This window comes from Cherax quadricarinatus, chromosome 21, assembly GCF_038502225.1.
Source record: "Cherax quadricarinatus isolate ZL_2023a chromosome 21, ASM3850222v1, whole genome shotgun sequence".
NCBI lineage: Eukaryota > Metazoa > Arthropoda > Malacostraca > Decapoda > Parastacidae > Cherax > Cherax quadricarinatus.
This window is the reverse complement of record NC_091312.1, coordinates 10,320,931-10,348,430: the sequence shown is the minus strand read 5'-3', so window position 1 is coordinate 10,348,430 and position 27,500 is coordinate 10,320,931. Positions and strand designations below refer to the sequence as shown.

Here is a 27,500-nt window from a genome sequence, read left to right as displayed (position 1 = left end):
TGCAGATACTGTAGTTCCCACCTCCTAAACTCAAGTCATGCTACCCGGTTTTGCCGAGTCCTTTTACAGATGTTACCTTGCTCGCATCTCGTGTTCATATAAAACTTTCTTCAATTGTAACACACATTTTGTTCAATCGTGAACAAGCGATAGAAGATGCAGAACAACCACTGGGGGGGAGGAAGAGTTGAATGATAGCTCTAGGCCTTGTTGCAATCTGTGCATCGTCAGAAACTTGCAATGTTGCAGAAAAGAGGAAGTCCAAGCAATACCTTCAGAGGAAGCATGTTTGCTTGATTCAAGCAAAGATGCTTCCTCTGACGTATTTGCTTGGACTTCCTCTTTTCTGCAACATTGCAGGCCTCTGATGTGTTGATTGGAACACGAAAGACCTAGAGCTATCATTGAACTCTCCCTCCCCCCCCCCGTGGTTTTTTTGCATACACACATGTTTATTGTATGTTCAAGTCTCTACCTATTTAACTTGAAACCTTTTTTTTTCGCAACTCGTCTGTGGAAAATTAAATTTACTTGGATGAATCTCATTGGATACATACCAGTAAATGGTAACAAAGATAATTATTCTTTATCAAGGTTACAGAGACAAGTAGGAATTTTAGGACACCTAGGTCACAAAAAATGTCCCCCTTCGATACCTACTACAATCTATATCTCCGCAAGTCACTCTGGACCTATAGTAATTTCAAATGGAATATACATCACCAGGAATTCTGATAAAACATTAATATAAATATGTGGACTGTATATTAAATTTAAAAAATGAATACATATACATCGAAGGAGAATTTATCTTAATACCACTCACCAATTAGTCTGGCGATTACGGTGTGTCATATACAAAACCCCTGCCTAAAATATGAAGAAAATACTGGCCAGAATTTCAACATATATAGACATCACTCAGCTGTGGTAATATCCTGTTTTCATCTAATTACAGAGTCCTGTCCAGTCGCCTGATTCTCACGTTCTGCAGGACTGCAATTCCAACAATTTCGGCTCCTATTTGAGAGGTTTTAAGCCCAGTATAACCTCTAGAGCGACGAAAATTCTTCCGATTTTCACTAACGTTTCTCTTGGTCAGTTCAAAACAATGGTGACTCCCCCCGCGATGCTCACCCATTTCGCTGGTTCTTTATTAATTTACAAATTAATTTTTATTGCCTACAATATATTCCATCAATTTACATACAAAAAACACTGTATTTTCGGAAAATATACAGTATTTTCCACATCATCTTCCACCTCCATCCACCCATCTCAGATTGATAAATCCTTTTTATCAATATCATATTCCATTTTATCCACGTGACCAATCCATCTTAACACTCGTCTCCATTTCTTCGAACATCTTTTATATCACTACACCATCTTCTGAATTCTCTATGCATCATTTCTGTATAATGTTCACCGTCACACATTGGTGTCACACAACATCTCTACTTCCTTCACCTTCCTTGCTGCAACATTCAGAGACCATCACTCACATCCATACACAAGTACTTCCACAACTACTCTTCTGTACATACTTATTTTTTGCTCTTCCTTTAATCAGCTTTTTCCCTGCTGTCTCCTCAGGACTCTTGCAGTTGTCTTTCCTTCATCTATTCTGCAGAGTTTCAAGACTTCCACAGCTTAAATTAAACGTTGATACACTTTATAATTGTGTTCGTGAAGTTCTCAACAAACGGGTACTAATAAATAGATCCCTGGCTTATAAAAATTGGTTTCATTGAGAAAACTTAAGATTTTTTTCCCCTAAGGTCCATTTATTCTCTTCTTCAAGGCTGCGAGTTCTCGCGAGACTGTTGCAACAGTGGTGCAATTCACATTTTGCATGCGAGCAATCAGTTTCTTTTCTTAAGCGTGTAGCTGGTGTCACGGTGCATGCGACTTAGGTGTGTGGAGCCTTGTGGGTCGGGCTTCTGTACTCTCCACGACACCACCCACAGTAACCCGGTAACAATTCATGATCATAATCCGTGCCTGTACTTCCTGCCGTGACCGTGGCACATGCCTCCATGAGTCCATAACCTTTTACCAAGGCATGGTCGTGCTCCGTGGCCGTACTCTTGTTGCCTTATTGCCGATCCTGCCCTCTTCAGAAGTAGAATGGTGAGTAATAAACTGTTCATTCTTCCCTTATCGATGTTTCTTATCTTAATGTCGGCCAGTCAGCCCAGCCAGCGTTAAAAAAGAAACCAATAAACCCGCGTTGGTCATTCAACGCAAGGAAAGGTAAAGACTCTATCCTTCGTCCACTAATTTCGTCCAAGTCTCGCACTAGTATTTATAGGTTAGACAGATACATGGGTGAGTTTGGTTGGGTGTGAATTGAACTTGCAAAGTATGGGCCAGTAGGCCTACTTCAGTGGTCCACTGTACCTATGTTCACTCAGTGTTTTTGTCTGTTGCATTATTATTGATAGTATGCAGTACCAAGCTGTCAAATAAAACATATTTGCAACACATTGCAATAAAGATAGCCAGGTGTTGCAAATGTGTCATTCATCAATATGCCTTCTATGTCTACTCGCCTTGAAGGAGTTGGGTATCGTTTTCTCCATCCTGGCTTCACACACACCTGACCTCTGGCTAGCACGACCTTGGCTCTGATCGTGGAGAGCTTCTGTGCGTAGAGGCAGGGCCTCGCTGAGCCTTTCTATACATACCTGCAGGGATCAGATAACCCTGATAGAGAAGTCTCAGGCTAACAAGACCTCGACCCTGATAGAGAGGTCCAAGGCTAACAAGATCTCGACTCTGATAGAGAGGTCCCAGGCTAACAAGACCTCGACCTTAATAGAGAGGTCCCAGGCTAGCAAGACCTCGACCCTGGTAGAAAGGTCTCAGGCTAGCAAGACCTCGACCCAGATAGAGAAGTCCCAGGCTAGCAAGACCTCGACCCTAATGGAGAGGTCCCAGGCTAGCAAGACCTTTTTGAAAGAGAAGTCTTCGAGCAGATCGTGGAGGGCCAGCTGAGGTGGTCTTGAAGGCAGGTGCGCGAGTATTGATTCCATATTCGCGCACGACCTGGTGATGCGGGATTTTAATGAGGTTTTCTGACGTTGATGGAATGGTCTTTGGCATGCTGGAGCTGACTTTTTTATATTGTAGTTTGTCTTTTTTCAACTTTCTAATATTAATAACCATTTGCTTATTTTCCTTATTTTTTCTTTTCTTAATCTTTTCCCACCTATACGTCATCCCTCCCCCAAATAACACTATCTCCACCTCCTTTTTCTTCTCATCCACCACCACCTCTTCTTTTTCCTCTTTTTTTTCATAAAATCTTCATTCTGCTTCTACTAATCTACTTTTCCCTCTTGTTTTTATTGCCTATCTCGCTAACCTTGTGATTTCACGATCCTGACTGATGGCTCTTTTTTTCCCTTACAATAAAATCACTGGTGGATCCCGCAGAGTTACAATTAAGGAAACAGATGTTCTTGAAGGTTGCGCACTGTATCATTGTAGATCTATATGTATCATTGTAGATCTATATGGCGCATTGTGGGTAGCAGTGAAGGAGAGAGAGACGGTGTACAGCAAGGTGTGCCTGGGACAACATTTTGTTCTATGTGGAGTTTCATCTAGTTGTGTTTCTGTGTAAACTTCTCTGTAGAACTTTTATTAAGTCGTATAGCGTTGAAGAAGACGTAGACGAGAATGACGAATAAGACAAAGATGATATTTACGAAGAATATGAAGACGAAGACGATGAAGGAGACGTAGAAGATGAAGGCGAAGCAGAAGAGGAAGGCGAAGATTAAGAATAAGGCGGCCACGACAAAGAAGAATAAGACAAAGACGACGATGACTTCATTCAGTTTACTAATCTGGAAAAAGAGTACTAACGAAGCTAAGCCAAGAAAGACGAGCAGCGTAGCTGCTTCCATGGTAGTCCTTGGGTCCTCTCTTAGGATGCTACCCGCAGTAGTCATCTAAATCCTGGGTACACCTATCTTTTTACTGTGTGAATAGGATCAGGTGTTGAGATTCGACCCACTGTGTTGTGTGATTCATTGTGTTGCATGATTCAGTATTTTGCTTGTAACACAGCGTATTGCATGACCAACAGTGTGGAGTAATATGCAGCAGTAATGTCAGGCTTGGGTGATGTGAGGCAGGGGCGCAGGAAGGCTGCGTGCACTGTTAGTCTATTTCAGACTTCCTTCTCATCCTCTTCTCGTGTAATGTTAGTTTATTTCAGACTTCTTCTCTTCTCCTTATCCCCTTCCTTTTTTCGTTCATTATCTTTCTCCTAGTTATCTATCCACCTTTTCTTCTCTTTCTCCCTTTTTCTCATTTTCCTTCTCTTTGTCCTAATTCCCCTCTGTTCTTCTGCATCTCCCCCAACGCCCTACTCTTCCTCCCTCTTTACCACCCTCCCACTCCTCTCCTCCTTCGCTCTGGTCTCGCTCCTTCCACACAACCTTGACCTTGACGGGTCATCAAAAAACACCTGTGTTCTCCCTAATTTCATCCCGGTAAGCGTGATCATTTTTTTAGGATTATGTAGAAATTTCTCAGATTTGAGGCCTTAATTTGAAGATGCAGCAATTTGGGTCTGAGGATGACACTGTGGCTCTGAAGATGACAGACTGTGGCTCTGAAGATGACACACTGTGGCTCTGAAGATGACACACTGTGGCTCTGAAGATGACAGACTGTGGCTCTGAAGATGACACACTGTGGCTCTGAAGATGACACACTGTGGCTCTGAAGATGACAGACTGTGGCTCTGAAGATGACACACTGTGGCTCTGAAGATGACAGACTGTGGCTCTGAAGATGACACACTGTGGCTCTGAAGATGACACACTGTGGCTCTGAAGATGACACACTGTGGCTCTGAAGATGACACACTGTGGCTCTGAAGATGACACACTGTGGCTCTGAAGATGACACACTGTGGCTCTGAAGATGACACACTGTGGCTCTGAAGATGACACACTGTGGCTCTGAAGATGACACACTGTGGCTCTGAAGATGACACACTGTGGCTCTGAAGATGACACACTGTGGCTCTGAAGATGACACACTGTGGCTCTGAAGATGACACACTGTGGCTCTGAAGATGACACACTGTGGCTCTGAAGATGACACACTGTGGCTCTGAAGATGACACACTGTGGCTCTGAAGATGACACACTGTGGCTCTGAAAGGGGTAATATAATTTTTTTCTGCACATGTACCTTTGGAACTGAAGGATTCATTGTGTGTTGCAGGTCCTTGTTTTGCGTTGCTTACAAGCCTGATGGATCGGACAGCTTCCTGCACATTTTCCTCCTCAAACTGTCTAGTTAAGCTGACTAACATCTTGTTAAAACTGACTAAGAATTTGTTCTAACTTACCAACACCTTATTCTAACACCTTCCCTGACAAACACTAAGGCGAGTTTGAGTATTAATCATCCGCCTGTAAACAGTGTATTTGCAGCAGTTTGTGGGTCGAGATAGTGCACGAGTAGACGTAAGCGTGCGCAAGTAGTCGCGGGCGTGCACGAACATCTGCAAATAGGGGCGAGCTTCAGCTAGCGTGGGCGTGCAAGGACGAACGTCGGCAAACATGGGTGTGCATGGGAGCGCCACAGACGGTTCCATGCATGTCGTGTAGGATGAACCACGTATTTTGTACTCTGATAACCTTGTTTATTATTCATAAAGTATTGGAAGGTACTCTGCCTCTCAACACTGTGTTGAACACTGTAGAGACTGCACACACACATGTTTCCCTGGAGGATAGTGAGGGATCACTCTTCATCAGGGAGGGTAATAGAGGTGGCGCAGCTGGCTTTGTGGAGGTTAGTGGAAGGCACAACTGGCACATTGAAGGGTGTTCGAGAGTACAGCTGGCACTGTAGGATAGTGGAGAGGACAGTTGGCACTGTGGAGGGAGACACTGGCAGTGTCAGAGAGTGTAGACTAGCCACTGCCATTGATTAAGCAAATATTGACCTGAAGAGAATCTCCCCTCCTATGTTCTCTCCTTGCTCCCTCCCTTCGACCCCTCAGTCCCCTCTCTTCCTCCTCGTCCCTCTCACTTCATACCCTCCTTCCCCTCTCCCTTCACACCCTCCTTCCCCTCTCCCTTCACACCCTCCTTCCCCTCTTTTCCTCATCCCCCTTCTTTCACACCTTCCTTTCCCTCTTTTCCTCCTCCCCCCCCCTTCACATCCTCTTTTCCCTCTTTTCCTCCATCCTCTCCCTTCACATTCTCTTTCTCATCTTTTCCCCATTGGAGGCAAATACCATAAAATACCGACAAGACGCGAAGACACACTGAGAAGAGGTTGGATTTGAGGACCTGCCCATCATGGACCAGTAGGCTTACTGCCGTGCTGCTCCATACTGTGACCTGTTGCTTTGTAGGATGACCATGAAGAAGTTTCCTGGTAAGAGGTTCAGCTTCCCCTCTTTTCCTCCTCGCTGCTTGACTTCACACCCTCCTTCCCCTCGTGCCCCCCTCTCTCCTTCGCCGTCTCCCCATTAATACTGTTTGATGGTTGTCCTGTCACTTACACCAACTTTGACTTATTACATCTTCTCCCATAAGTGCAACATAAGTGTGTCCCTCCACCTGTGTGTGTGTGTGTGTGTTAGTTACCATTTTGTCCTAGGCACATGTCGATTAGACACTAGGCCTGTTGTATATGAGTACGTGTGTGTGTGTGTGTGTGTGTGTGTGTGTGTGTGTGTGTGTGTGTGTGTGTGTGTGTGTATGTGTATATGTGTGTGTATGTGTGTGTGTGTGTGTGTGTGTGTGTGTGTGTGTACTCACCTAATTGTAGTTGCAGAGGTCGAGACTCAGCTCCTAGCCCCGCCTCTTCACTGATCGCTACTAGGTCCTCTCTCTCTATGCCTCCTGAGCTTTGTCATACCTCGTCTTAAAGCTATGCATGGTTCCTGCCTCCACTACATCACTTGCTAGGCTATTCCACTTCCTGACGACTTTATGACTGATGAAATACTTCCTAACATCCCTCTGACTCGTTTGAGTCTTCAGTTTCCAATTGTGACCCCTTGTTTCTGTGTCCCACCTCCGGAACAACCTGTCTCTGTTCACCTTATCTATTCCACGCAGTATTTTGTATGTCGTTATCATGTCTTCCCTGACCCTCCAGTCTTCCAATGTCGTCAGTCCGATTTCCCTCAACCTTTCTTCGTAGGACATACCCCTGAGCTCCGGAACTAGCCTTGTTGAAAACCTTTGTACTTTCTCTAATTTCTTGACGTGCTTGACCAGGTGTGGGTTCCAAAGTGGTGTTGCGTGTGTGTGTGTGTGTTACGTGTGTGTGTGTGTGTACTCACCTAGTTGTACTCACCTAGTTGAGGTTGCGGGGGTCGAGTCCGAGCTCCTGGCCCCGCCTCTTCACTGATCGCTACTAGGTCACTCTCCCTGAGCCGTGAGCTTTATCGTACCTCTGCTTAAAGCTATGTATGGATCCTGCCTCCACTACATCGCTTCCCAAACTATTCCACTTACTGACTACTCTGTGGCTGAAGAAATACTTCCTAACATCCCTGTGATTCATCTGTGTCTTTAGCTTCCAACTGTGTCCCCTTGTTACTGTGTCCAATCTCTGGAACATCCTGTTTTTGTCCACCTTGTCAATTCCTCTCAGTATTTTGTATGTCGTTATCATGTCCCCCCTATCTCTCCTGTCCTCCAGTGTCGTCAGGTTGATTTCCCTTAACCTCTCCTCATAGGACATACCTCTTAGCTCTGGGACTAGTCTTGTTGCAAACCTTTGCACTTTCTCTAGTTTCTTTACGTGCTTGGCTAGGTGTGGGTTCCAAACTGGTGCCGCATACTCCAATATGGGCCTAACGTATACGGTGTACAGGGTCCTGAACGATTCCTTATTAAGATGTCGGAATGCTGTTCTGAGGTTTGCTAGGCGCCCATATGCTGCAGCAGTTATTTGGTTGATGTGCGCTTCAGGAGATGTGCCTGGTGTTATACTCACCCCAAGATCTTTTTCCTTGAGTGAGGTTTGTAGTCTCTGACCCCCTAGACTGTACTCCGTCTGCGGCCTTCTTTGCCCTTCCCCAATCTTCATGACTTTGCACTTGGTGGGATTGAACTCCAGGAGCCAATTGCTGGACCAGTTCTGCAGCCTGTCCAGATCCCTTTGTAGTTCTGCCTGGTCTTCGATCGAGTGTATTCTTCTCATCAACTTCACGTCATCTGCAAACAGGGACACCTCAGAGTCTATTCCTTCCGTCATGTCGTTCACAAATACCAGAAACAGCACTGGTCCTAGGACTGACCCCTGCGGGACCCCGCTGGTCACAGGTGCCCACTCTGACACCTCGCCACGTGTGTGTGTGTGTGTGTTTGTGTGTGTACTCACCTATTTGTACTCACCTATTTGTGGTTGCAGGGGTCGAGACTCAGCTCCTGGCCCCGCCTCTTCACTGATCGCTACTGGATCCTCTCTCTCTCTGCTTCCTGAGCTTTGTCATACCTCTTCTTAAAACTATGTATGGTTCCTGCCTCCACTACTTCACTTGCTAGGCTATTCCACTTGCTGACAACTCTATGACTGAAGAAATACTTCCTAACGTCCCTGTGACTCGTCTGAGTCTTCAGCTTCCAGTTGTGACCCCTTGTCCCTGTGTCCCCTCTCTGGAACATCCTATCTCTGTCCACCTTGTCTATTCCCCGCAGTATCTTGTATGTCGTTATCATGTCTCCCCTGACCCTTCTGTCCTCCAGTGTCGTCAGTCCGATTTCCCTTAACCTTTCCTCGTACGACATTCCCTTGAGCTCTGGGACTAGCCTTGTTGCAAACCTTTGTACTTTCTCTAACTTCTTGGCGTGCTTGACCAGGTGTGGGTTCCAGACTGGTGCTGCATACTCCAGTATGGGCCTAACATACACAGTGTACGGTGTCTTGAACGATTCCTTATTAAGGTATCGGAACGCTATTCTCAGGTTTGCCAGGCGCCCGTATGCTGCAGCGGTTATTTGGTTGATGTGTGCCTCCGGTGATGTGCTCGGTGTTATGGTCACCCCAAGGTCTTTCTCCCTGAGTGAGGTCTGTAGTCTTTGTCCACCTAGCCTATACTCTGCGGTCTTCTTTGCCCCTCCCCAATCTTCATGACTTTGCATTTGGCTGGATTGAATTCGAGAAGCCAGTTGCTGGACCACATGTCCAGCCTGTCCAGGTCTCTTTGCAGTCCTGCCTCATCCTCGTCCGATTTAATTCTTCTCATCAACTTCACGTCATATGCGAACAGGGACACTTCAGAGTCTATTCCTTCCATCATGTCGTTCACATATATCAAAAATAGCACTGGTCCTAGAACTGACCCCTGTGGGACCCCGCTCGTAACAGGCGCCCACTGTGATACCTCTTCACGTACCATGACTCGTTGCTGCCTCCCTGTGTGTGTGTGTGTGTGTGTACTCACCTATATGTGGTTGCAGGGGTCGAGACATAGCTCCTGGCCCCCGACTCTTCACTGGTCGATACTAAGTCGCTCTCTCCCTGCTCCAGCAGCGCTGTATAGCCCTTGTGGCTTAGCGCTTCTTTTTGATTATAATAATAATCTCCCTGCTCCATGAACTTTATCATACCTCTTCTTAAATCTATGTATGGAACTTGCTTCCACTACTTCTCTCGCCAGATTATTCCACTTCCTGGCAACTCTAAGGCTAAAGAAATACTTCCTAACATCCCAGTGACTCGTCTGGGTTTTCAGCTTCCATTTGTGGCCCTTTGTTCCTGTATCCCATCTCTGAAACATTCGAGCCCTGTCCACCTTGTCAATTCCTCTCAGTATTTTATACGTCGTTATCATGTCCCCCCTATCCCTCCCATCCTATAGTGTTATCAGGTTGAGTTCCCTTAGCCTCTCCTCAGTAGACATACCCATTAGTTCCGGAACTAATCTGGTTGCAAATTTTTGCACTTTCTCCAATTTCGTGACGTGTTTGTCTAGGTGTGGGTTCCATACTGGTGCTGTATACTCCAGTATAGGCCTGACGTACACGATATACAATGTCGTGAATGACTCCGTACTCAGATGTCTAAATGCTAATCTCAGGTTTGCCAAGCGCCCATATGCTGCAGCAGTTATTTGATTGATGTGTGCCTCCGGGGACATGTTCGTTATAATGCTTACCCCAAGATCCTTTTCCTTAAGTGATGTTTACATCCTTTGATCCCCTAACCTGTACTCCGTCTGCGGTCTTCTGTGTCCTTCCCCAGTCTTTATGACTTTACACTTACTGGGGTTAAACTCCAGGAGCTATTTGTCGGACCACTCTTGTAGTCCGTCCAGATCCCCTTGTAATCTTATTAAATGATCCTCGCCCACTTGTATTCTCCTCATCAGTTTTGCATCATCAGCAAACAGTGACACTTCTGAATCTATTCCTTCCACCATGTCATTCACGTATACAAGAAACAGCACCAGATCAGGACTGACCCTTGTGGAACCCCACTGGACACATGCGCCCACTCTGACACTTCATCACGTACCAACACTCGTTGTTTCCTTTCTGTCAGGTATTCCCTGATCCATTGCAGTACTTTTCCTATCATTCCTGCCAGCTCCTCTAATTTTTGCATCAGTCTCTTGTGTGGTACTGTGTCAAAAGCCTTCTTGCAATCCAAAAAGATACAATCTACCCATCCCTCTTTCTCCTGTCTTACTTTTGCTACCTTATCGTAGAACTCAAGTAGAACTCGGATTTCCCATCTCTGAAGCCGTGCTGATTGTCTAGTATGAGCCCAGTCTTTTCAATGTGTTCCACCACTCTTCTCGTGTGTGTGTGTGTGTGTGTGTGTGTGTGTGTGTGTACTCACCTAGTTGTACTCACCTAGTTGAGGTTGCGGGGGTCGAGTCCGAGCTCCTGGCCCCGCCTCTTCACTGATCGCTGATGTGTGTGTGTGTGTGTGTGTGTGTTCTTCCTTATTCCCGTTTTCTTTCGCATCCTTTTTTTTTGTTTTGGTCTCATTTGCTTACTTTCGTTTTCTCTCGCACGTTTTATGTGGTGTACGCCTCTGAAGCCCTACAGTGCTTGTGAGCATTTAGGCGTACTTGGGAGTACTTGTGCGTACATTTCCACGTATATGAGCGTGTTTGTGCGTGCATTTATATAATAAACAAACCACGTAAGTACAATCAATCAGCAGTGTGAACACAATCAACACTGCTGACCAACCCGTTCTAGGATCCTTCTTCGTGGCTTGTGTTACCAACCCTTAACTATAATTTGTAGATTGTGTGTGTGTGTGTGTGTGTGTGTGTGTGTGTGTGTGTGTGTGTGTGTGTGTGTGTGTGTGTGTGTGTTTGTGAGTGTGTGTGTGTGTGTGTGTGTGTGTGTTTGTGCGTGTGTGTGTGTGTGTGTGTGTGTGTGTGTGTGTGTGTGTGTGTGTGTGTTTGTGCGTGTGTGTGTGTGTGTGTGTGTGTGTTTGTGCGTGTGTGCGTGTGTGTGTGTGTGTGTGTGTGTGTGTGTGTGTGTGTGTGTGTTTGTGCGTGTGTGCGTGTGTGTGTGTGTGTGTGTGTGTGTGTGTGTGTGTGTGTGTGTGTTTGTGCGTGTGTGTGTGTGTGTGTGTGTGTGTTTGTGCGTGTGTGCGTGTGCGTGTGTGTGTGTGTGTGTGTGTGTGTGTGTGTGTGTGTGTGTGTGTGTGTGTGTGTGTTTGTGAGTGTGTGAGTGTGTGTGTGTGTGTGTGTGTGAGTTTGTGTGTGTGTGCGTGTGTGTGTGTGTGTGTGTGTGTGTTTGTGCGTGTGTGTGTGTGTGTGTGTGTGTGTGTGTGCGTGCGTGCGCGTGCGGTTACCTAATTGTGGTCGATTCATAGCTCCTGGTCCCGCCTCATCACTGCTACTAGGTCACTCTCCCTGCTTCTTCAGCTTCATCATTCCTCTTAAAGCTATGTATGGTACCTGCCTCCATTACCTCACTTTCCAGACTATTCCACTTCCTCTCAACTCTGTGGCTGAAGAAATACTTCCTAACATCCCTATGACTCATCTGAGTCTGTGTATGTGTGCTCGCGCTCGCTCACCTATATGCGGTTGCAGAGGTCAATTCACAGCTCCTGGTCCCGCCTCTTCGCTAGCCTCTACTAGGTCCACTCTCTCCCTGCTCTAAGAGCCTCATCGTACCTCTTCTTAAAGCTGTATATGGATCCTACCTCCACACATTTACTTTTCAAATTATTCCACTTCCTGAGAACTCTAAGGCTGAAGAAATACTTCTTAACATCCATATGACTAATCCTAGTTTTCAACTTCCAATTGTGTCCCCTTGTTCCTGTATCCTATGTCTGAAACATTCTGGCTCTGTCCACTTTGTCAATTCCTCTTAGTATTTTAAAAGTTATTATCGTATGTCATCCCTCCCCTCCCCCTTTCCCATCTTTCCTGTCTTCCAGTGTCGCCAGGTTGAGTTCCCTTAACCTCTTCTCATAAGATATACCCTTTAGCTCCGGGACTACTTTTGTTGCAAACCTTTGCACGATCTCTAATTTATTAACGTGTTTAACCTTGTGTGGGTTCCATACTGTTGTTGCACACTCCAGTGTGGGCCTGACACGGTCTACAGTGTCGTGAATGACTCCTTAATTAGATTTCGAAATGCTATTCTCAGGTTTGCCAGCGCCTGTATGTGTGTGTGTGGGGGGAAGGGGGGTTCACTGAGCTATATTTAACTTAGTTACGTTTGCGGTGGTCGAGACTCAGCTCCTGGCCCCGCCTTCAAGACAGGGTTCTCACCTGGATATATTTCACATCTTGCCCGAGGTTGGTGACGTTGCACTGGTCTTACAAGGAAAATAGCTAGTTACTGCAGTGTCGATACACCGTGTAGGTGAGTCTTGCCGTCCTGGCTCACCTTCAGGTGAAACTCTCCCTTACTTATGTGGTTGTAAGTGACGTGTGTGGTGCGAGTGCCATGGGTGTGGGTGTAATGTGGGCGCAGAGGGTATAGGTATGATAGTGGGTGCGTGGTGAGTGGGATGGTGTGGGCATGGTTACCTGGAGGTTACCTGGAGATTATTCCGGGGATCAACGCCCCCACGGCCCGGTCCATGACCAGGCCTCCCGGTGGATCAGGGCCTGATCAACCAGGCTGTTACTGCTGGCCGCACGCAGTCCAACGTACGAGCCACAGCCCAGCTGATCCGACACTGACTTTAGGTATCTGTCCAGCTCTCTCTTGAAGGCAGCCAGGGGTTTATTGGTAATTCCCCTAATGCTTGATGGGAGGCTGTTGAACAGTCTTGGCCCCCGGACACTTATGGTGTTTTCTCTTAGTGTATCAATGGCGCCCCTACTTTTAATTGGCGGGTATTTTGCATCGCCTGCCCAGTCTTTTACTTTCGTAGGGAGTGATTTGTGTGTGCAGATTCGGGTGGGTAGTGGGTGTGATCTTGGTGTGGATGTGATGTTTGTGTGGGCGTGGTGGGTGTGGGTGTAATGGTGTGATTGATAGGCAGTGGTGGTGTCCCTGGTGGCCTGTGGTGGTTGTGGGCTGTGGCAGACACCGCTTCAGTAATCCCCTTCTGTGACATGTGATATACCTGTAACCGGTTTCAAGAGTCTTCCTACTCGCGAGGCTGTTGCTGTTGGCGGCCCTCTGTCATGCATATCCATCACAGCTTGGTTGACCTGGCACTTCTACACTTGTTCTAGCAATATTTCTGATATATTCAGGTAGGTCCTTGGACGTTGTTCCATATACTCGAGTTGTGCCCATGTCTCCCTGCTTTCACTGGGTATATTTCACATTTCCTCCCATATCTCTCACTCCTGTGCGTTATTACGGTAGTGCGTAGGTTTGAAACCAGTCCCTCAAGTATCTATCTTTCATATCCTGGAAGCCGTTTTGTTGTATTCCTAGTGTGAACAAATGTCACAATGAGATACGACTTTATACACTTGTAATCTCTCTCATTTTCCTACTTTTCTTGTTCTTCTTGTGTTGAAATCTTTCAGCCTGAGCTGGGAGGTTTCAGTAGGGGAATGAGAATATTGTCATGTATTCCATTAAATATTCAACAGCTACGAGAACTTCAGTATTGTATTTTCTCCCCATAAGAAATCGTAGTGGATGTATATCTTGGTATAACAACCTCCTCCTGCTGCTGCTGCTGCAAAATATAAGGAAAGATTATGTGGTTTTGTTGTCAGATACTTCTGTTATATTTTTTAGTTGAGCTTCTTGGATTTCCTCCTGGGAGTTTGAGGGGATTTTCCAGCAGTGGCGGTAAGTTTCCAAGACGCGGGGAAAGACGTGTTAAGGAAACCAAGCTTGTCTAAACATTCCTGTAGTCTGAAGTGGTTTCTGCACGACCTTTACAACCTCTGCCTTCATTTTACGACTTTTTATCTCCCCTCCGCCACCACCTGTCTTCCTCTCACCACCTCTGCCTCTCACCTCTGCCTACCTTCCAACACCTGTGTGTATGGGATAGATAATCCTGAGAGACGGTAGTTTCTACATAATAGTAACTTCAGTCCTGGTGGAACGACTAGCTTCATTGGCCTATTGGTCTCCCAGCTCTGATGGGCAGATTTCACTACTTTGTGCTTGCAACCCAACCTGTGTGATGGAATATGATAGGGTAAATGACTCTCGAAATCGTAATGACACAATTGCAAACAAACCATACCACGAGTAGGGATAGAACCCGCGATCAGAGTCAGAAAACACCAGACTGGTAGGGTATGGTAAACTTAGCAAACTTTTGTTCCCACAAAGAAACCGTCGTACAGAGTAATGGCACGCACAAGATGTGGTCCACTCTTATTTACAATAGATAAAAAAATAAAAACAAATAGAGCTGTAGCACTCCTTAGCCAGTGACACGAGGATTACACTAGGAAAATATGTAAATTTTAGTTGTCCAGTTTGAAGGTTACACAAGGGAAGAGGCATAAGTCACATTACCGTGGCTGGAACAATTCACAAATAACTCGCACTTAGGAGAGGACCCTTATGACGACTTTTGTGGCCGTCTTGGACCACTGTCCAGTACCAAGCTACTGGTTCTCGCCTAGTTGTAATTAAGCAGTGTCCCAGAGTGGACCGATATGTCGCAATAAGGTTCCTTTGGTAAGCGCGGGTTATCTGTGAAGAATCTTGTGGCAAAGCGCGTGATCCCCCACACTACAGAACCTACCATGGGCTATTTATCTTATTGTTGAATAATTGACACCCGCCTGAGTGCGTGTGTCCCCGTGCGAGGTTCAATAAAGTGGGTGAGCTTGTGTTCCACGGCCGGATGCGACGTGATGACAGGTAAATGTTTCTCAGAAGATGGTGACGTCACGGCTTGCGCCAGACTGAAGGAGCACTCCCTCCCCCCCCTCCCTCCCTCCCTTCTCCATCATCCCACCTCCCATCCATCCTACTGCTCCTCCTACACTCACTACGAGTGATGCATCCTTGACTAATTCTCGTGCAGCTTTATTCACAGAAATAAAAACTTAGTATACTGCGAATTTTTCACAGTCAGAGAAGCGGGATCTGACAGCCTGTGTCAGATGAGAGCAACTCAGTCAGAGGTGGGACGTCTTGGCAGCAAGTGACAGTGAGTGCCAGGCACCACTAGTGTTGTGTAGGGCACGTGGCATTTACTGAAGACTCTCTCAGTATTGTCCACGTCCGCAGGTGCTCGACCCTGGATCCTTGCTTAGAAAAATTAAGATGTGCGTAAATGAAGGTGTATGTCACACACCTGTGACGCACCGTGACACACCTGCGAAACACCTGTGATATACCTGTAATATGCCTGTGACCGGTTCTCTTGTAAGATAACTTACATCTTGGAGGCAGACCTCAGTGGCAGGTAATCTCACTGCAGTCTACAAGGACAGTGTCTACCAAGATCATATCCGCCGGGACAGTGTCTGCTGGGACACCGCTAAGGAAGAGTTGCAGAACATAGCAGGAGCAGCAACAGGGCAAGGTAAGAGAGGAGAGTGTACTACATGCACACACCCGGATGGTTCACCAGGTGTGTGGTGGTGGTGGTGTGTGGTGGTGGTGGTGGTTAGCGCCACACACAGGCAGTTTCCTTCTGTTTAGCCTCAGGTGTTTGCCTGCTTTATTAAGTGCCGTGGGAGAGAGGAGATCTGTGTGTACTCACAGAGTTGTACTCACTGAGTTGCATTTGAGGGGGTCGATACTTAGCTCCTGGTCCCGCCTCATTGACTTTTGAGCTCTTGGGGCTTATCATATATACTCTTAAAGCTGAATATTGAATTTGCCTCCACTACTTCCTCATCCAAGTCATTCCACTTTTCAACCATCATTTGACTAAAAAAAAAAAAATACTTCCTTACATTCTTATGGATCATCTGTGTCTTCAGCCTCCACCTGTGTTCCCTTTATCTTCGTAGTCTTAGTTCAAACAGTGTCTATACTGCCCTATAAATTCTTCTTAAGATTTTATATATAATAAGCATAACCCTCAGTGTCTGCTCTTCCAAAGCCGTCAGGTTCACTTCCCTCAACCTCTCCTCATAGTGCATTTCTCTCAGTTCTAGTTGCTATCCTCTAATTTTTTTGGAGTCTCTTGTGCTGGACCAAGTGTGGGATCCATGCTGGGACTGCGTACTCATTGATTTTCCTAACATGTCTTTAAGATATTGATGGCTCTTCTTTTTTTATTCAAGTTCTTGGATGTTCTTGACAGGTTTACTAATAATTCATATGCTGCTGATGCTACATTGTTACCGGGATGTGTATTTCAGGCGATATGATTGGTGCTATACTCACCCTCAGTTCCTCTTGAACCTCTGAGAATTACAGTCTCTCTCTCTCTCTCTCTCTCTCTCTCTCTCTCTCTCTCTCTCTCTCTCTCTCTCTCTCTCTCTCTCTCTCTCTCTCGTGTATGTACAGTAACACTATGAAGGATTATTAATCTCCGTGACGTGTGTATTATGCTGCTAGTGTACATCGGGGTCATTACTGATAGCTCTTGAGCGTTATCATTAGCGCCAAGACAATGCCACATGACGATTTAATTAAATCTTACATGAAGGGCGAAGCTGAGCTAGGGTCAGCGTGTGAGCGTGACCCCTGAGGTCATGAGGAAGGCGGCATTCTTAACTCCCGTGTGGGAAGATCACTTTCCCAGGCGCTCATACGGAGCTCATGAAAAAAAATGGTAAATAATGAGTCTGGGTTCTTCCTCAACAATCATCTTCCACTCTTCAATCATCTCCTGCTCTCCCCTGTGTTCTTCCCCTTCCCCTCTTCTCATGATCTCATCTACCCCTGCCCCATCTTCTCACTCTATTTCCTGTCTGCTTTCTTGCCCCTATCTTCCTGTATCCTCTGCCCCCTTCCCTGTGAGAGCAGAGGGTGCTGCTGCTGCTGTTACTACATCTGTGCTGTTGCTGCTGTTATTACACCTGTGCTGCTGCTCCTGCTGCTGTTACTACACGTGTACTGCTGCTGCTGTTACACCTGTGCTGCTGTTTCTGCAGTTATTATACCTGTGTTGTAGTTGCTACAGTTACCACACCTGTGTTGTTGCTACAGTTACTACACCTGTGTTGTTGCTACAGTTACTGCACCTGTGTTGTTGTTGCTACGGTTACTACACCTGTGTTGTTGTTGCTACAGTTACTGCACCTGTGTTGTTGTTACTACGGTTACTACACCTGTGTTGTTGTTGCTACGGTTACTACACCTGTGTTGTTGTTGTTGTTGTACTTGTGGTACTGTTACTACATACCAAACTCGTCCCGGAGCCTAACAGAATGCATTGCGATGAGAAATTGCAGGTGAACTAGCATCCTTGGCGGAGATGAGATCTAAGGGAGACATGGTAACTACGTAGAAAATCTTAAGAAAATTGAAAAGGCAGATAATGACAGACTGTTTAAATTAGGAAGATAGGAGTCAAGGAGACATAAGCGGAAGTTGAAGAAACGGATATGCTGTAAGGATGTAACGAAGTATTTCTTTCGTCTCTGAGTTGTTAAAAAGTGGAAAGTTATGAATAAGAAAGAGGTAGAGGCAAATTCAGTACAAAGTTTTAAGAGTAGATATGGTAAGGTTCAGGAGGCCGGAAATCAGTGGTGATCAAAGTGGTGTTGGGGCTAGGAGCGGAGTATCGACCCCCCGCAAACACAACTCGGTGAGTACATCTTGGTGAATAAATACACACACGCGCTCGCACGCTCGTACACACACACACACACACACACACACACACACACACACACACACACACACAAGGGTAACAGGAATAATGAAAAAGCCAGGATGAGCCCATGGTTCACCCAAAGGTGCAGGGAGGCAAACACCAAGTGTGCTAGGGAATGGAAGAAATAGAAGGCAAAGGACTCAGGAGAATAAGGAGAGCAGTCGTAGAGCCAGAAACGAATATGCACAGATAAGAAGGGAGGCTCAACGACAATATGAAAACGACATAGCAGCGAAAGCCAAATCTGACCCGAAGCTGTTATACAGCCACATCAGGAGGAAAACAACAGTCAAGGACCAGGTAATCAGGCTAAGGAAGGAAGGAGGAGAGACAACAAGAAATGACCGTGAAGTATGTGAAGAACTCAACAAGAGATTCAAAGAAGTGTTCACAGAGGAGACAGAAGGGACTCCAGAAAGACGGAGAGGTGGGGCACACCACCATGTGCTGGACACAGTACACACAACCGAGGAAGAAGTGAAGAGGCTTCTGAGTGAGCTAGATACCTCAAAGGCAATGGGGCCAGATAACATCTCTCCATGGGTTTTGAGAGAGGGAGCAGAGGCACTATGTGTACCCCTAACAACAATATTCAATACGTCTATCGAAACAGGGAGATTGCCTGAGGCATGGAAGACAGCAAATGTAGTCCCAATCTTTAAAAAAGGAGACAGACATGAAGCACTAAACTACAGACCAGTGTCACTGACATGTATAGTATGCAGAATCATGGAGAAGATTATCAGGAGAAGAGTGGTGGAACACCTAGAAAGGAATGATCTCATCAACAGCAGCCAACATGGTTTCAGGGACGGGAAATCCTGTGTCACAAACCTCCTGGAGTTCTATGACATGGTGACAGCAGTAAGACAAGAGAGAGAGAGGGGTGGGTGGATTGCATATTCTTGGACTGCAAGAAGGTGTTTGATACAGTTCCACACAAGAGAGTGCAAAAACTGGAGGACAAAGCAGGGATAACAGGGAAGGCACTACAATGGATCAGGGAATACTTGTCAGGAAGACAGCAGCGAGTCATGGTACGTGGCGAGGTGTCAGAGTGGGCACCTGTTACCAGCGGGGTTCCACAGGGGTCAGTCCTAGGACCAGTGCTGTTTCTGGTATTTGTGAACGACATGACGGAAGGAATAGACTCTGAGGTGTCCCTGTTTGCAGATGACGTGAAGTTGTTGAGAAGAATTCACTCGATCGAAGACCAGGCAGAACTACAAAGGGATCTGAACAGGCTGCAGACCTGGTCCAGCAATTGGCTCCTGGAGTTCAATCCCACCAAGTGCAAAGCCATGAAGATTGGGGAAGGGCAAAGAAGACCGCAGACGGAGTACAGTCTAGGGGGCCAGAGACTATAAACCTCACTCAAGGAAAAAGATCTTGGGGTGAGTGTAACACCAGGCACATCTCCTGAAGCGCACATCAACCAAATAATGGCTGCAGTATATGGGCGCCTAGCAAACCTCAGAACAGCATTCCGACACCTCAATAAGGAATCGTTCAGGACCCTGTACACCATGTACGTTAGGCCCATATTGGAGTATGCAGCACCAATTTGGAACCCACACCTAGCCCAGCACGTAAAGAAACTTGAGAAAGTGCAAAGGTTTGCAACAAGACTAGTCCCAGAACTAAGAGATATGTCCTACGAGGAAAGGTTAAGGGAAATCAACCTGACGACACTGGAGGACAGGAAAGATAGGGGGGACATGATAACGACATACAAAATACTGCGAGGAATTGACAAGGTGGACAAAGACAGGATGTTCCAGAGATTGGACACAGTAACAAGGGGACACAGTTGGAAGTTGAAGACACAGATGAATCACAGGGATGTTAGGAAGTATTTCTTCAGCCACAGAGTAGTCAGTAAGTGGAATAGTTTGGGAAGCGATGTAGTGGAGGCAGGATCCATACATAGCTTTAAGCAGAGGTATGATAAAGCTCACGGTTCAGGGAGAGTGACCTAGTAGCGATCAGTAAAGAGGCGGGGCCAGAAGCTCGGACTCGACACACCCCGAGACAGAACAAGAACAGAACGACAGCAGCTGAGGGAGAGGACACAGAAGCGAAAGGGGGCTAGGAAAAGAGACAAGAGCAAATTCAGCAGAGGACAACCAGAGCAGGGCAGAGCAACAAGCACAAGCACACAGACAACCACCCCCAGAACCCCACAACCACACACACTATCCCAACACAAACCACAATCCACGCTTACAACCCCCACCCCACACTACTCTGTAGAATCCCACAGCACACTGATAGGTCCCCCACCCTCACAGACCCCCCAGAACACAGTGTTGGAGAGGAAACTGAAAGTATGGTACACCAACGCTGATGAAATAATGAATAAGTGGGAGTGGCACGAAAGAGTCAGATGCATCACCGGACTTCATAGCCCTCACAGAAACCAAGCTCACAGGAATGATAACAGATGCAATTTCTCCATCGGGATATCAGATCCTGAGGAAAGACAGAGGGAAGAGAGGGGATGGAGGAGTGGCACTGCTCATCAAAAACTGATGGGATTATGAGCTGGAGAGAGGAGAAGCAGGAGACTACATAATAAGAACACTTCAGTCTGGAGGTCCGAGGTGGTAATTGCAATGATGTATAACCCTCCACAGAGCAGCAGGAGGCCAAGGCAAGAGTATGATGAGAGCAATAGAGCGATGGTTGACACATTGGCTGAAGTGGCTAGAAGGGCTCATGCAAACAGGGCAAAGCTACTGATTATGGGTGACTTCAATCACAAGGAAATCGACTGGGAGAACCTGGAGCCACATGGGGGCCCAGAAACGTGGAGGGCTAAGATGGTGGAGGTGGTACTGGAAAACCTCATGTACCAACATGTAAGGGACACTACCAGAGAGAGAGGAGAGGATGAGCCAGCAAGACTGGACCTAGTATTCACCTTGAGTAGTGCAGATATTGAGGACATCACATATGAAAGACCCCTCGGGACCAGTGATCACGTGGTTCTGAGCTTTGAATATATAGTAGAGTTGCAAGTGGAGAGGGACGCAGTAAGGGCAGGACGATTGAAGCCAAACTACAGGAGAGGGACTACACAGGCATGAGGAATTTCCTGCACAGGGTTCAGTGGGACAGAGAACTAGCAGGGAAGTCAGTGAACGAGATGATGGAATATGTGACAATGATATGCAAGGAAGCTGAGGAGAGGGTTTGTGCCCAAGGGTAACAGAAATAATGAGAAAGCCAGGATGAGCCCTTGGTTCACCCAAAGATGTAGAGAGGCCATAACCAAGTGTGTTAGAGAATGGAAGAAGTATAGAAGGTAAAGGACCCAGGAGAATAAGGAGAGCAGTCGTAGAGCCAGAAATGAATATGCACAGGTAAGAAGGAAGGCCCAACGACAATATGAAAATGACATAGCAGTGAAAGCCAAATCTGACCCAAAGCTGTTGTACAGCCACATCAGGATAAGAACAGTCAAGGACCATGTAATCAGGCTGAGGAAGGAAGGAAGGAGGGAAGATCACAAGATACGACCGTGAAGTATGTGAGGAGCTCAACATGAGATTCAAAGAAGTGTTCACAGAGGAGACAAAAGTTACTCCAGATAGACGGAGAGGGCGTACATCATCAAGTGTTGGACACAATAAATACAACCGAGGAAGAAGTGAAGAGGCTGCTAAGCGAGCTAGATACCTCAAAGGCGATGGGGCCGGATAACATCTCTCCATGGGTCCTGAGAGAGGGAGCAGACACACTTTGTGTACCACTGACAACAATCTTGAAGACATCTATTCAAACAGGGCGACTACTTGAGGTGTGGAAAACAACAAATGTAGTCCCAATTTTTTAAAAAAAAAAGAGACACGAAGCATTAAACTACAGACCAGTGCCACTTACATGTATAGTATGCAAAGTCATGGAAAAGATTATCAGGAGGAGGGTGGAGCTTATCAACGACAGCCAGTACAGTTTCAGGGATGGGAAATCCTGAGTCACAAACCTACTGGAGTTCTATGACAGGGTGACAGCAGTAAGACAAGAGAGAGAGGGGTGGGTAGATTGCATTTTCTTGGACTGTAAGAAGGCGTTTGACACTGTTCGACACAAGAGATTAGTGCAAAAGCTGGAGGACCAGGCAGGGATAGCAGGGAAGGCACTACTATAGATCAGAGAATACCTCTCAGGAAGACAACAGCGAATCAATGGTACGTGGCGAGGTGTCAGAGTGGGCGTCTGTGACGAGCGGGGTTCCACAGTGGTCAATCCTAGGACTGGTGCTGTTCATGGTATTTGTGAACGACATGACGGAAGGAATAGACTCAGAGGTCTCTTTGTTTGCAGATGATGTGAAGTTGATGAAAAGAATTCATTTGGACGAGGACCAGGCAGAACTACAAAGTGATCTGGACAGGCTGCAGGCCTGGTCCAGAAACTGGCTTCTGGAGTTCAACCCAACCAAGTGCAATGTCATGAAGATTGGGGAAGGGCAAAGAAGACCGCAGACAGAGTACAGTCTAGGGGGCCAGAGACTACAAACCTCACTCATGGAAAAGGATCTTGGGGTGAGTATAACACTGGGCACATCTCCTGAGGCGCACATCAACCAAATAACTGCTCCGGCATATGGGCACCTGGCAAACCTAAGAACAGCATTCCGACATCATAATAAGGAATCATTCAGGACCTTGTACACCGTGTACATTAGGCCTATAATGGAGTATGCAGCACCAGTTTGGAACCCACACCTAGCCAAGCATGTAAAGAAACTAGAGAAAGTGCAGAGGTTTGCAACAAGACTACTCCCGGAGCTAAGGGGCATGTCCTACGAGGAGAGGTTAAGGGAAATCAACCTGACGACACTGGAGGACAGGAGAGATAGGGGGGATATGATAATGACATATAAAATACTGAGAGGAATCGACAAAGTGGACAGAGACAGGATGTTCCAGAGATGGGAACACAGCAACAAGGGGACACAGTTGGAAGTTAAATACTCAATGAACCACAGGGATGTTAGGAAGTATTTCTTCAGTCACAGAGTTGTCAGGAAGTGGAATAGTCTGGGAAGTGATGTAATGAAGGCAGGATCCATACATAGCTTTAAGAAGAGGTATGATAAAGCTCTTGCAGCAAGAAGAGTGACCTAGTAGCGACCAGTGAAGAGGCGGGGTCAGGAGCTATGACACGACCCCTGCAACCACAAGTAGGTGAGTACACACACATTTGAGTATAGTGAGGAAGTGGAGACAAACTCTACACAGCTTTAAGACTAGATATGATAAGGCCCAAGATACCAGAAGTCAGTGATGCCTATCAAGATCAAGGTGGTGTAGGAGGCGGGACCAGGAGCTAAGTATCAACCCCTTCCCCCAGAAACACAAATCAGCGAGTAATAAAAATAAAGCGAGTGCAAACAAACACAAAAAAAAAAAACATGAGCGAGTACACTCACTGCACAACTCCACCATGAGACACTTTCCCTCCTCTCAGCTGAAGGTAAATGTCAAATTTCCCTTGATTAGTAGTTCATGGAAGATTCTGTTCCGGTGTATATTAGCCGCGAGGTGTTGCGCCTCTGGCAGACTTTCCCATGCAAGGGTTCGCTCAGGGTCGCATAATGTCAAGTCGACTCTGTTATTTCCAGGTTCTGTTTTCACATGTCACAAACCACTGGAAAATTTACTTCCTGGGAGCCTTGTTTATTTTTAATGAATGTAGTGGGTAGTGAGTGGTTACAGGACAGTCGTGTCACGTTCAGTACTTGTGGTGAACAGGAAGGTCATTTTACAGCTGATAAGAGGGAAGGGCTTATGGGACAATATTTCTGGTAAAGGTGTCAGCGCACCCATCATGTAAGTAGCGCACCCATCATGTAAGTAGCGCACCCATCATGTAAGTAGCGCACCCTTCATGTAAGTAGCGCACCCATCATGTAAGTAGCGCACCCTTCATGTAAGTAGCGCACTCATCGTGTAAGTAGCGCACTTATCGTGTAAGTAGCGCACCCATCATGTAAGTAGCGCACCCATCATGTAAGTAGCGCACCCATCATGTAAGTAACGCACCCATCATGTAAGTAACGCACCCATCATGTAAATAGCGCACCCTTCATGTAAGTAGCGCACTCATCGTGTAAGTAGCGCACTCATCGTGTAAGTAGCGCACCCATCGTGTAAGTAGCGCACCCATCCTGTAAGTAGCGCACCTTTCATGTAAGTAGCGCACCCATCATGTAAGTAGTGCACCCATCATGTAAGCGCACCCTTCATGTAAGTAGCGCACCCTTCATGTAAGTAGCGCACCCTTCATGTAAGTAGCGCAAACATCATGTAAGTAGCGCACCCTTCATGTAAGCAGCGCACCCATCATGTAAGTAGCGCACCCATCATGTAAGTAGCGCACCCTTCATGTAAGTAGCGCACCCTTCATGTAAGTAACGCACCCTTCATGTAAGTAGCGCACCCATCATGTAAGTAGCGCACTCATCATGTAAGTAGCGCACCCATCATGTAAGTAGCGCACCCATCATGTAAGTAGCGCACCCATCATGTAAGTAGCGCACCCTTCATGTAAGTAGCGCACCCTTCATGTAAGTAGCGCACCCTTCAGTAAGTAGCGCACTCATCGTGTAAGTAGCGCACCCATCATGTAAGTAGCGCACCCATCATGTAAGTAGCGCACCCATCATGTAAGTAGCGCACCCATCATGTAAGTAGCGCACTCATCATGTAAGTAGCGCACCCATCATGTAAGTAGCGCACTCATCATGTAAGTAGCGCACCCATCATGTAAGTAGCGCACCCATCATGTAAGTAGCGCACCCATCATGTAAGTAGCGCACTCATCATGTAAGTAGCGCACCCTTCATGTAAGTAGCGCACCCTTCATGTAAGTAGCGCACTCATCATGTAAGTAGCGCACCCTTCATGTAAGTAGCGCACCCATCATGTAAGTAGCGCACCCTTCATGTAAGTAGCGCACTCATCATGTAAGTAGCGCACCCTTCATGTAAGTAGCGCACCCATCATGTAAGTAGCGCACCCATCATGTAAGTAGCGCACCCATCATGTAAGTAGCGCACCCATCATGTAAGTAGCGCACACTTAATGTAAAGTAGCGCACCCATCATGTAAGTAGCGCACCCTTCATGTAAGTAGCGCATCCATCATGTAAGTAGCGCACCCTTCATGTAAGTAGCGCACCCTTCATGTAAGTAGCGCATCCATCATGTAAGTAGCGCACCCTTAATGTAAAGTAGCGCACCCATCATGTAAGTAGCGCACCCTTCATGTAAAGTAGCGCACCCTTCATGTAAGTAGCGCACCCTTCATGTAAGTAGCGCACCCTTCATGTAAGTAACGCACCCTTCATGTAAGTAGCGCACCCTTCATGTAAGTAACGCACCCTTCATGTAAGTAGCGCACCCTTCATGTAAGTAGCGCACCCTTCATGTAAGTAACGCACCCTTCATGTAAGTAACGCACCCTTCATGTAAAGTAGCGCACCCTTCATGTAAAGTAGCGCACCCTTCATGTAAGTAACGCACCCTTCATGTAAGTAGCGCACCCTTCATGTAAGTAACGCACCCTTCATGTAAAGTAGCTCACCCTTCATGTAAGTAACGCACCCTTCATGTAAGTAGCGCACCCTTCATGTAAAGTAGCGCACCCTTCATGTAAAGTAGCGCACCCTTCATGTAAGTAACGCACCCATCATGTAAGTAGCGCACCCTTCATGTAAGTAACGCACCCTTCATGTAAGTAACGCACCCTTCATGTAAGTAACGCACCCATCATGTAAGTAGCGCACCCTTCATGTAAGTAACGCACCCATCATGTACGTAACGCACCCTTCATGTAAGTAACGCACCCTTCATGTAAGTAACGCACCCTTCATGTAAGTAACGCACCCTTCATGTAAGTAACGCACCCTTCATGTAAGTAACGCACCCTTCATGTAAGTAACGCACCCTTCATGTAAGTAACGCACCCATCATGTAAGTAACGCACCCTTCATGTAAGTAACGCACCCTTCATGTAAGTAGCGCACCCATCATGTAAGTAGCGAACCCATCATGTAAGTAACGCACCCTTCATGTAAAGTAGCGCACCCTTCATGTAAAGTAGCGCACCCTTCATGTAAGTAGCGCACCCTTCATGTAAGTAACGCACCCTTCATGTAAGTAGCGCACCCTTCATGTAAGTAGCGCACCCTTCATGTAAGTAACGCACCCTTCATGTAAGTAACGCACCCTTCATGTAAGTAACGCACCCTTCATGTAAGTAGCGCACCCTTCATGTAAGTAACGCACCCATCATGTAAGTAGCGCACCCTTCATGTAAGTAACGCACCCTTCATGTAAGTAACGCACCCTTCATGTAAGTAGCGCACCCTTCATGTAAGTAACGCACCCTTCATGTAAGTAACGCACCCTTCATGTAAGTAGCGCACCCATCATGTAAGTAACGCACCCTTCATGTAAGTAACGCACCCTTCATGTAAGTAACGCACCCTTCATGTAAGTAACGCACCCTTCATGTAAGTAGCGCACCCATCATGTAAGTAACGCACCCATCATGTAAGTAACGCACCCTTCATGTAAGTAACGCACCCTTCATGTAACGCACCCTTCATGTAAGTAGCGCACCCTTCATGTAAGTAACGCACCTTTCATGTAAGTAACGCACCCTTCATGTAAGTAGCGCACCCATCATGTAAGTAGCGCCTCCTGCATGTAAGTAGCGCACCCTGCATGTAAGTAGCGCACCCTGCATGTAAGTAGCGCACCCTTCATGTAAGTAGCGCACCCATCATGTAAGTAGCTCACCCTTCATGTAAGTAGCGCACCCATGTAAGTAGCGCACCCATCATGTAAGTAGCGCACCCATCATGTAAGTAGCGCACCCATCATGTAACGCACCCTTCATGTAAGTAACGCACCCTTCATGTAAGTAGCGCACCCATCATGTAAGTAGCGCCTCCTGCATGTAAGTAGCGCCTCCTGCATGTAAGTAGCGCACCCTTCATGTAAAGTAGCGCACCCTTCATGTAAGTAGCGCACCCTTCATGGAAGTAGCGCACCCTTCATGGAAGTAGCGCACCCTTCATGTAAGTAGCGCACCCTTCATGTAAGTAGCGTACCCTTCATGGAAGTAGTGCACCCTTCATGTAAGTAGCGCACCCATCATGTAAGTAGCGCACCCATCATGTAAGTAGCGCACCCATCATGTAAGTAGCGCACCCTTCATGTAAGTAGCGCACCCATCATGCAAGTAGCGCACCCTTCATGTAAGTAGCGCACCCATCATGTA

General features: G+C 46.6%; 1 protein-coding gene across 5 annotated transcripts in view; it reads left to right on the top strand.

Annotated features, from left to right (window-relative positions):
• LOC128689133 (uncharacterized) overlaps positions 1–27,500 on the top strand; it is a 724,351-nt gene that overhangs the window by 548,895 nt on the left and 147,956 nt on the right. Inside the window, exon 1 of one of the 5 annotated variants that reach the window (XM_053777266.2) lies at positions 15,808–15,951. The exons of the other annotated variants lie outside the window; for them this stretch is intronic. The gene's annotated coding sequence lies outside the window, so the exon portion shown is untranslated. Of the gene's footprint in view, positions 1–15,807; positions 15,952–27,500 lie in introns of those variants that run through there. 5 annotated transcript variants of the gene reach the window in all.